We start from the raw sequence: 9,728 nt of genomic DNA on the forward strand, positions 1-9,728 counted from the left end.
ATTAGGTAATTAAACATATGTGGGATATACTTATTAACAAAAAATAATTTTACCTAATGTTTTTAATGTTTTCATAGATATAAATATTTTGACCTGGGCAGAATAGCCTGAATGAAGTTTTTAGAGTGGTTAAATTATATGTTTTCATAGTGGTATTGAGGTAAGGTAAATTATAAGTAATAATATTAAGTATTTAAATTGTTTGTAGGATCATACATATAATAGAAACTTTTTGTAGTAGATTGTCCCTGAAGATGGCCGAATTGGCCGAAACGTTGGACTTGTAAAAGAAATAAAAGTTTTGAGACTATAATTGGATAGTGTTTTGAATTATTTATTTGATGATTTAGTTTAAAAAGTGTTTCCTATTATTTTTTTATTTTTTACGCGTTTTAATTATTTGATGTATTTTGGTTTATAATACTAATGACACCAATGTTTATTGATGTAGACAGGTTACTGCACCATTTATTAACAGCATAAAATCAAACTGTCATAGTTTACTTTGTGGATTAGTGAGTTTTTTTTACACTTCTGAACTGTTTCAATGAAGCAAGCATATCTGTTAACAATGTTTGATCCTCATACCTCACAGAATAGCAGATAAGTCTAAATCAAGTAAAATTGATTATTCAAAATTTCAGTATTTGAAAATTTGATGACTCAAAGTAAAATTGACCTCCCTTCAACTTCCACTTAATAGAGTTTTGATTGAGTTGTGAATTTACTGAACATTCCATTATTTTATTTTTCAGAAAGTTATTGAATTACTTGAAATAAATATACAAAAATTATTAGTAAAATATGAATGAAAGGAAAATGATTTAGTGATGATTAATTTTTCCTGATTTCTTATTAAAACTGTATGTAGGGTGCAAGTTTCTATTTCAGACAAACTACAATACCCTGGAAATAAATTGCTTTTGAATTAAATTTCCATCATAATCTGTTCAAGTGTCTTGTCTGTTTCCCTTTATTTTTCTCTTTTAATAAAATTAATTAAAGTTAAATATCCCAGTATAGGATATACAGCAATATAATCTAACCAACAAAAATTAAACTTAATATTACACTTTTGTTTGTAATAGAGTAGTTTAAAATAATGTAAATTGGGGCTAATTATGTCAAATCGGTTTGGTTAAGAGGTTTACTTTAAATTACCATCTATGGATTTACCTCAAATTGCTATATATACTGATAAAACATTGTTGACTTACAAAAAAAAATTTGGTTTCAAAAATTTTTATTATTAAAACATTCTCTAAATTTTTTTTAAATAATAGTTTTCGTTGGTTATTTTCTTATTACCTTCACTCCTTAAAAAAGAAATTAAATAAAAAAAAAAATAAGGAAATTCTTTGACAAACAATGAAAATCATTTCTAACTAACACTGTGTTATCACTGTTAAACCACTTCAGAAACATTTTGAGGGGGGGGGACCTGACGAAAACCTGTTTTTACAAGGGAGTAAAACAAAATGAAATTGATACTAGGTACAGTATTGTAGGAGTTTATTGTTTTGTTTTGCTATCTCTCAACCTTGCTTTGGCTGTTACAATTGCCTAAACAGTAATTATTTCCTTAAAATTTTTCTAACCTTATCCAGTTTTCAACAGGACACACCTAACTCAGGAATTTCCAATGGAATCGGGTCTTTTTATGAATTCTGGTACCAAATAAGATTTAAAGACAAATTCATAATTAGGAGAGATAGTTGACTGTGGATGACTGTAAGGTCTATACTTGCTACAGTTCATAACCATGACAAAAAGCTCATCTCTGAAAGCCTCTATATCCAATTAGAACCTTCTTCCATCAATTTAAAAACCTACAAGTACAACTTATCATTAACATATTCGCAAATAGTTAATTTATTAAAAAAGTAATTTTTATAATTTTCTTTTAAATTTTTTTTTTCTTTATTCATTTTATTTTCCCCCCCACTTTGTAATGTATTATTTCACTTCTTAAACTTTTTCTTACACATTTGTCATCCCCCTCTTATATACGTTTCCTCTTTTTAACTGTTATTAAATACCCATGACACTTTGTCATCTTCCGGTACTTCGTCATCCTTTTACATATATATATTTTTAACATTTTCCAAAAACCATTTGTCGTCACCCTCTCACATGCTTTTTTTTTCTCTAAATATTTTCTACTTTTTACTTTTTATTTTTTACCCACTCGTAACGTTTCCTCTTAAAAACACTTAGTCATTCTTGTAATGTCTTTTTTAATTCGAAGTTTTGCCGTTATCGGCTCAGAATATCTCTTGGTTTTTGCTTTTCAAGCTAACAGGTTCGTTTTATTCTATTTTTTGTTTTCCCCTATCTTTATTTTACTACCCCTTCTTTTTTTCATTTTCCTTACCCACGTTATTAGTTACCACGTTATTAGTTAAGTTCACCATATATTATTATTGTTGTTTTCAAAATAATTTTTTTTTTCTTCTATTCATTTCTTTTGTTAAACTTTACTTATATTTTGCCTCTTTATTAATTATTATGGTTACATATATTTTCTTTCTCTCAAATTTATTTTTCTTCAGTATGTCATTAAATTATTAATAACAATTTTAAATTATTAATGAATAATATATTCATACTTCTTTGCATTATATAACTTCATTTTTATTTTATTTCCTTAATTATGTTATTTTACCTGCTTGTTCAATTACCTATGTATACATTTTATTTTCCACTTCTCTCATCACTTCATCTTATTAATTCCATTCTGTAAAATTATTCACTTTATGTCATTCTGTTTATATTTTCTTTCTTCTTTTTTATTTTTTATACTTATTGGTTGTTATCTTGTTCTGTTCTTAGCCCTGATGAAGGCTAGAAACTCTAGCCGAAACGTTGGCCCAATTAAATAAGTTACATTAACTTATTTGTGTTTCATTTTGACCGCACTCCCAACCATCTTCTCCTTGTAAAAACAAATTCATATCATGCATGTTTTATTCCAAAGTTCCGTAAGGGCGTTAATAGTTAAAAGTCGTTTTCAATTTTTTATGGTTTTTAACGTTATGCCTGTTGTCAATGCGGAAAATAGAAGACCTAAAGAATGAAATTGTTTCAGAATTCAATTTCCCATATGAATCCCCGCTGTCATAATTCAGGCATTTCTGTAATGAGGCTTCATCATGACAGCCATTTTAGTTTCCTTGGCCCATTGAAGAAGCTAAAATTAAGATAGTCGATGCTTATAGGAAATTGCATGTTAAAACAAATTTGTTCTGTATGATCTTTTTTCAATTTTGATCATCGTTAATGTGGAAATCATCGAAAACGTAAAATTTTTTTCAGATTTATGCCTTCAAGACATGTTGGATCAAAAAATGGCCTATATGAATACATTTTAAAATCTGATTTACTTTCAGAATGTGTAAAAAAATATCCCATTCAATTAAAAATTCCAGAATTAGGTACACAAAAGTACTGGAGATTAAAAAAGTCAACAATTCAGTCAAAAGATAGATCCTATGCTACTGTTATGACCTAGTGAATGAAATAAAAATTCCAAATATGGTAAAGGTTAGGGGTATCATAAATGTATGGTGGTACACCCTGTATTATTACTCAACCTCCTCTATTATTCATCTTTAATTAGAATTTACACTTATTAATTTGGTCAATTAATTTACTTTGACTGGCTGGTCTAGTCCCACTAGTCCTTGAAGAATGAGAGTTATATTTAGCAATATTTTCTTTAACAAAAGCAGTCAAAATCGAAAGGGTGTAGTGAATAAAAAATAATATTTATTTTACCTGATGGATATAATATTTTTGGATCAGAACAGATTATTTTATATATAAAATAATATAACATAAAATATAAACAGTTTAATAAACAAGCAACTTAGTCAAATCAATAAAAGAAAACAATTTATGAATATTTTCAGCATTGAATAAAAAATAAGGTTTATTCCATTTAACAGTTGTTTCTGAACAAGTATAATAAATAGGACATTAAAGATGACTTTATTTTCAAAAATTTTTAATCATAAAAAACATATTAATTTTTTATATTTTATTCTTTATTTCCACTTTTTACTATTGAGTAGTAAACAAGAATGTATTTTTATATCAATACGTAAAAGTACCATATTTTTAGTTAAACTGATAAGAGAGAGGTGAAAAAAGCAATGGCACCTATTCTTTTGTCTGACATGAACTGAAAGTGTTTGCATACATGAGTTGAAATAAGATTTGTTTTGTGATAGAATTGTTCAAATAATAATCAATTATAAATATAAGAAGATGGTCAGGGTTGTGATAAAAAGAAAGAACAAATAGTTTATAACTATTTTAATCTCTGACGTTTCGCCCCACTTTGCAGGGCTTCATCAGGGCTAAAAAGATACAAAAAAAAGCTGAGAATATTACAAAAATTAAGATACAATAAGATAATTTAAGCTAGGATAAATATTATGTAAAAATAGTGATAAGAAATTACATATAAATAAAAGGAAGGAAGACATAAAGTAGTATCAATATAAAATAAACTTGAATAAACAATGATAATAAGTAACAATGGTAAGAGTAAAATTTTTTTTAAAAATACGTAAAATATACATAATATATACTGTTAACTGTATATTTTAAAAAAAAATTTACTCTTACCGTTGTTACTTATTTTTTATTCTTGTCATTGTTTATTCAAGTTTATTTTATAATGATACTATTTTATGTCTTCCTTCCTTTTATTTATATTTAATTTCTTATCACTTTATTTTTACATAATATTTATCCTAGCTTAAATTACCTTATTGTATCTTATTGTTGTAATATTATCAGTATTTTTTGTTTCTTTTTAGCCCTGCAAAGTGGGGCAAAACGTCGGACATTAAAATAGTTATAAACTATTTGTTCTTTTTTTTAACACAACCCTGACCATCTTTTTATATTTAAATTTTTACGGTCAACTATATATACATACATATAATAATCAATTATGTGTAATTAATTTGTAAAATTGATAAAATAGAAAAAGTGACACTTGCTCGACCTGAAACTTTGTGCCTTTCATGCTGAAGTGGAAATGCTTTAAATGCAGGAGTTGCAGGAGAAATAAGATCTGTATTTACACCAGAATTCTCCAAATACAAATAAATTATGTGTAGTTTACTATCACAGTTATTTGTTTACTTTTAATTTAATAACAACAATGAATTTATCCTCTGAGGAATTTATTGTTTTCAGTTAATGTTTCTGCTACAACATAATACATAAAATTATTTATCTTAAACTACATAATCTTATAGTAACCTCATAGTCCTTGTTCTGAAATTTCTTAAGAATTAAGCCTTATTACTATGTATGTATTGAGGATTAGTGCTTATTTAATATTTTTGGAAGAAAAAAAATGATATTATTCAATGTACTAATTTATACTGCCATTAATTAATAATAAAAAATTTCTTTACTTGAAAGTTTTGTTTGAATTGGGAAAATAAGTGGGTATTGTATTTTAAATAAAAAAAGTGAATCTCACTGAAAATAAGCTGTTGTTTTAAAAATGTATATTTACTTTCATTTGACCATCCTATTATCAACTTTTACACTCCAAAGCAAGGATTATCATCATGCCCCTGTCCTCTCTGTCAAGAATATGATGCAAGTTTTTGGTGATGGGGATAGTAAATTGGAAAAAAAACAAAACAGCTTTTGAATAGCAGGAAAGGACAGACCCATGGTAGCTATGTTCTAAAAAGTTATGTACTAAACCTATCAGTACAGATAATTTAGACCATTAATTTTGAATTTATAGAAGTATTCTGATCTATGCTCGAAGATTTGTTAGAAGATTGGAAAATACTGCTACAGAATTTTGAAGTTGGGAAGATCATGGTGTTACTGCACAGAGCAATGAAATATCAATGGTTTGAACTAATTTGATATAGGAAAGAAATATTTGACTGCCAAAAGAAGGCACTGTTTGATAGTACAGTTTAAAAAATTTCCCAAATCAAAAATTATAAATGTGATGCCACAGATGGTCACATCACTTGTTCCCCTTTCTGTGCAAATGACCCACATGCTTGTTTCCTCTCCCTTTTTTTTTTTTTTTATTTAGTTTAATATCTTCATAAACCATAAATAAATTAGGAAGCCAGGATTAGTTTGCCAAGAAATAACCTTAAAACTAATTCCTACCTGAAAAATTAGGTATTGAACCTGTACCCATTTCAGCTTTAGAGCACTGAATTGCTGTACCAACATATGTGGCTTCCGATTTGTCACCTGATTCTTTTATATACCGGAGACTACTGTTTCAGATTCAGTTGGCCCATGATTGGTCTTCAGGCCACCTATTTCAGTATTTATATACTGAAATGTTCTATTGGTTTCAGACTAGCACAACTTAATCCTAACTGGTACATAATTGTTTTCAGTTCTTTTCTGCCATATAACCTTAATTTCTCTGCATTTATATTTATTTTAACTTTTCCACTACATTTTTACAAAGCCTTTTATTTTGTTTCAGGGCATTGTTGTTATTCAGCTGGATAACAAAGGCATCAGTGAAAAGGAGCAGAGAAAAGGTAACTAGGGTCATATTAATGTAATTGAGATGAAATTTCCTCATTCTTTCTTTTGCTTCTGTCAGTACATTTTCTAAAATCAGGAGAGAAAATAGAAAAGGGCTACTTGCATTTTTATCTTGTTCCTAATTTTTTCATGAATATTAATAGTATATTGTCAGATCTCTTATACCATTTCTTTTTTTTCATACAGCCTTTTAACTGCTAAAGTCAATTCTGTATATATACCTTTTTCTTTTGATTCTGGACTATGTTTATTTTTTGGTCACCTTTAAAAGTTTTAAGAAAATCTATGAAGTAGATAAACAAATTCTGTTCAACTTATTCATTTGGACAGCCCTGATGAAACCCTGCAAAGTGGGGCGAAACGTTGGAAAATAAATAGTTGTAAACTATTTTTGTTTCACTATTGACCGCAACCCTGACCATCTTCCTATATATAGATAAACAAACCTTTTCCCTTTTTTTCCACCAACCTCTTAGTTCGTTGTCTTTTTGTAAGTAAGAGATCCTGAGAATTTTTTAATGGAATATGATTGCTCTTTTTTTATTTCTTAAAAGGACCTTTTGTTCTGTTTTTTTTGAATTTTAGAATAAATCTTTGTAGTTACAAAAACTGAGGTGGGAAAAGCTCCATTCGTCTTCATTGAGGCATGTCTAGCCCCTTTTGAAAAAGTGGGGTCTGTTATTTAGTCTTAAAAAAAAACAAATATTTTCTATTGATACATTTATAATTTTCAACAAAAATATGTTCATCTAGACTACACAGAACGTACTATTCTTAAGTGAATACTATATCATAGAATCATAATTATTGGTATTTCTAGTGGCAATGTTAGATTATTATTATATACTAATATTACAACTTTAAGGTGTTCTTAAAATATTTTTCATGCTGATTTCATATCGGACTATTTTATTTTTTGTTAATATAACTTAAGGTTTTTATCTTAACCAAGGTTGAAGTTTTTAAACAAAAATTGCAGTTTTTAAATAGGAAAATTATTATTTTAGTTCGAAAAGAGATTGTAAACCTATATAAAATTAAAATTCACTACATTAAATTTGACATGGATGTAATTAAAAAATGCTAATTTAAGCATTTTTATTCCTTTTCTTCAATGATTTCACTGTTTCAGGTTCTTTTTGACAGGTTGAAACTTCTCTCCCTTTGCTGGTACTCTCTTTTTTCATCATAAAACTGTAGTCAGCCATTTTGTTTCTATTCCAACTTTTCCATATTCTTGATATCCTGGTGGAAATGTTCTCCTTATTTGTCATTGACCTCACAGAGATGTTTATTGTTGCCCCAAAAAGTTTGCCAAAGCTTCTTTAAATGTAACTCAAGCCCTTTTCCTCCCCTGTCCCATTTGTTATAAGAAATCACCTGTCATTAAATTTTTGTTGGATGGTTTAACAAAGATCCCTTCTTTAAGTTCCTCCTAAGTTAATCATGAAAGTTTGTTGTAAAGTACTATTTGTCAAATGTTTCACTAATTTAAGGTTGATGTACAGAGGAGGTAGTAGTGTTTTGTTGAATACGTGGTACATAAGTTATTTCTGGTGGGTTTTGCTTTTGGGCATGTATGTTATCTGCCATTGATTGTATGTGGTTCAACTATCCCATTCACAAATAAAAAATAATTTTGTGTTGCTGTATTGTTAACCTACTGCATACTAATTACCTATAAAGTAACATACTAATTACTTTTAAATCCCCACAGATTATTATTCATAGTGCACTTATTTCAGCAGAGCTTTAAGATTTTCGTATGTCTTCTTGAAATGTGCTCAATGTGCCATGGTAAAAGAAGAAAATTCTCTGGAAATCTGCAATTATTCCTTCTCTGTGGTCCAAACTAAGAGAACGAAACTCTGGGTGGGAGATTTTTGGATTACACTCCTATCCCATGAAATTGGATGGCACCTTATATCAAATTAAAGTCATGAGGTAAATCATTTATTTATTTTATTTTTACTGTAATTTTACTATAAATATAATCATTAGGTTATTTGTACCGAATTATTTTAGTCCAGAAACCTTTTCTGATTCTATCATCAGTATTATCATTAATGTTCCTAAGCTTTTCTCCTGGGCATGTCTTCAAGAATGGGAGATAGAAATGAGGTTTAGAGAGACACACTGTTAGTAATCGGTCATTAGGGTGGAAAAATGTTTTGATATTGTACATCATGCTTGCTTTTTGTATTTTATGTTTTGTGTGTATAACATTTATTGTACATAAATAACAGTTTTTATTTCCATTGTTTATATCCCCAGTCAATTGGGATTGAAAAAGGCATTCATTTGTTTGCATAATTTTTCCACATTTCACTCTCTCAACATTTTTACTCCAAACTTTTTGCATTGCACAACTTTTGTCATTGACACCTTAAACTTTTGTCTAAGCATTATGTCGAAGTATGCATGATAAATATTTCTCCCCAAAGTATATGTAATCAACATTTTTCCTGAAATGTTTTTAAGAAGGGTGTGGGAAATGGTAACACCCTTCATTTCTAAGAACTTTTCTTTAACTAATACATGAATGATGTGCAGTAGCGTTATCTTGCTGAAACATACATTCTGATTGACCAAAGTTTTCTGACAAACTCTTTCGAGTTGTTCAATGTTAAGTTCAGCACCAATAGCCCTGCCATTTTGAACTCGCTCAAAGTGCAAATCACTCATAATTCCTTTTTCCTCTTCAAGCCATTATTGGTGTAGAGAAGCCTCAATCTAATGTCACTAGTTTTCCTATTCGCTACTTAGCTGTTTCATTTTAGCTATGGTTTTATCTCCATTACCTCTTGAACATCTCAGTTCTCTATCCTCTGAATATACTACTGAAAGAAGAACCTCAGGTGACCATGTTGTATTTTACCTGTTGGTTGGCTTCCATTGTCATCCTGGATTCTCTCAACTTGTCCATTCTACATACATATCTGAACCATTTAAGTTGTCTGTTTTCTAAGATTGTCATCAATGGAGTCACTTCTAATTACTCCCTGATCGTTTCTTTCTTGATGCAGTCTTTTTTTAGTTCAAGAAATTCATTTCAGCACCATTGATCACGCTGAGATGCCTGCCTGTAGAGAATCACTCAGCACTTACAGTTTTATGTGAGGATCTGTAGGTATATATACTCTTATATATTCAATAATAGCATATAT

The 9,728-nt window shown here is 28.7% G+C and overlaps 1 protein-coding gene across 18 annotated transcripts in view; it reads left to right on the forward strand.

Annotated features, from left to right (window-relative positions):
* Positions 1-9,728, forward strand: part of Psi (P-element somatic inhibitor) — a 122,588-nt gene that overhangs the window by 93,591 nt on the left and 19,269 nt on the right. For 15 of the 18 annotated variants that reach the window (XR_010843064.1, XR_010843065.1, XR_010843066.1 and 12 more), the window contains 2 exons: positions 6,497-6,554; positions 8,307-8,505. The gene's annotated coding sequence lies outside the window, so the exon portion shown is untranslated. The remainder of the gene's footprint in view (positions 1-6,496; positions 6,555-8,306; positions 8,506-9,728) is intronic. The other 3 variants (XR_010843055.1, XR_010843052.1, XR_010843058.1) reach the window with 1 other exon arrangement.

This window comes from Halyomorpha halys, unplaced genomic scaffold (genome assembly GCF_000696795.3).
Source record: "Halyomorpha halys isolate HHAL.00 unplaced genomic scaffold, Hhal_1.1 Scaffold424.1, whole genome shotgun sequence".
NCBI lineage: Eukaryota > Metazoa > Arthropoda > Insecta > Hemiptera > Pentatomidae > Halyomorpha > Halyomorpha halys.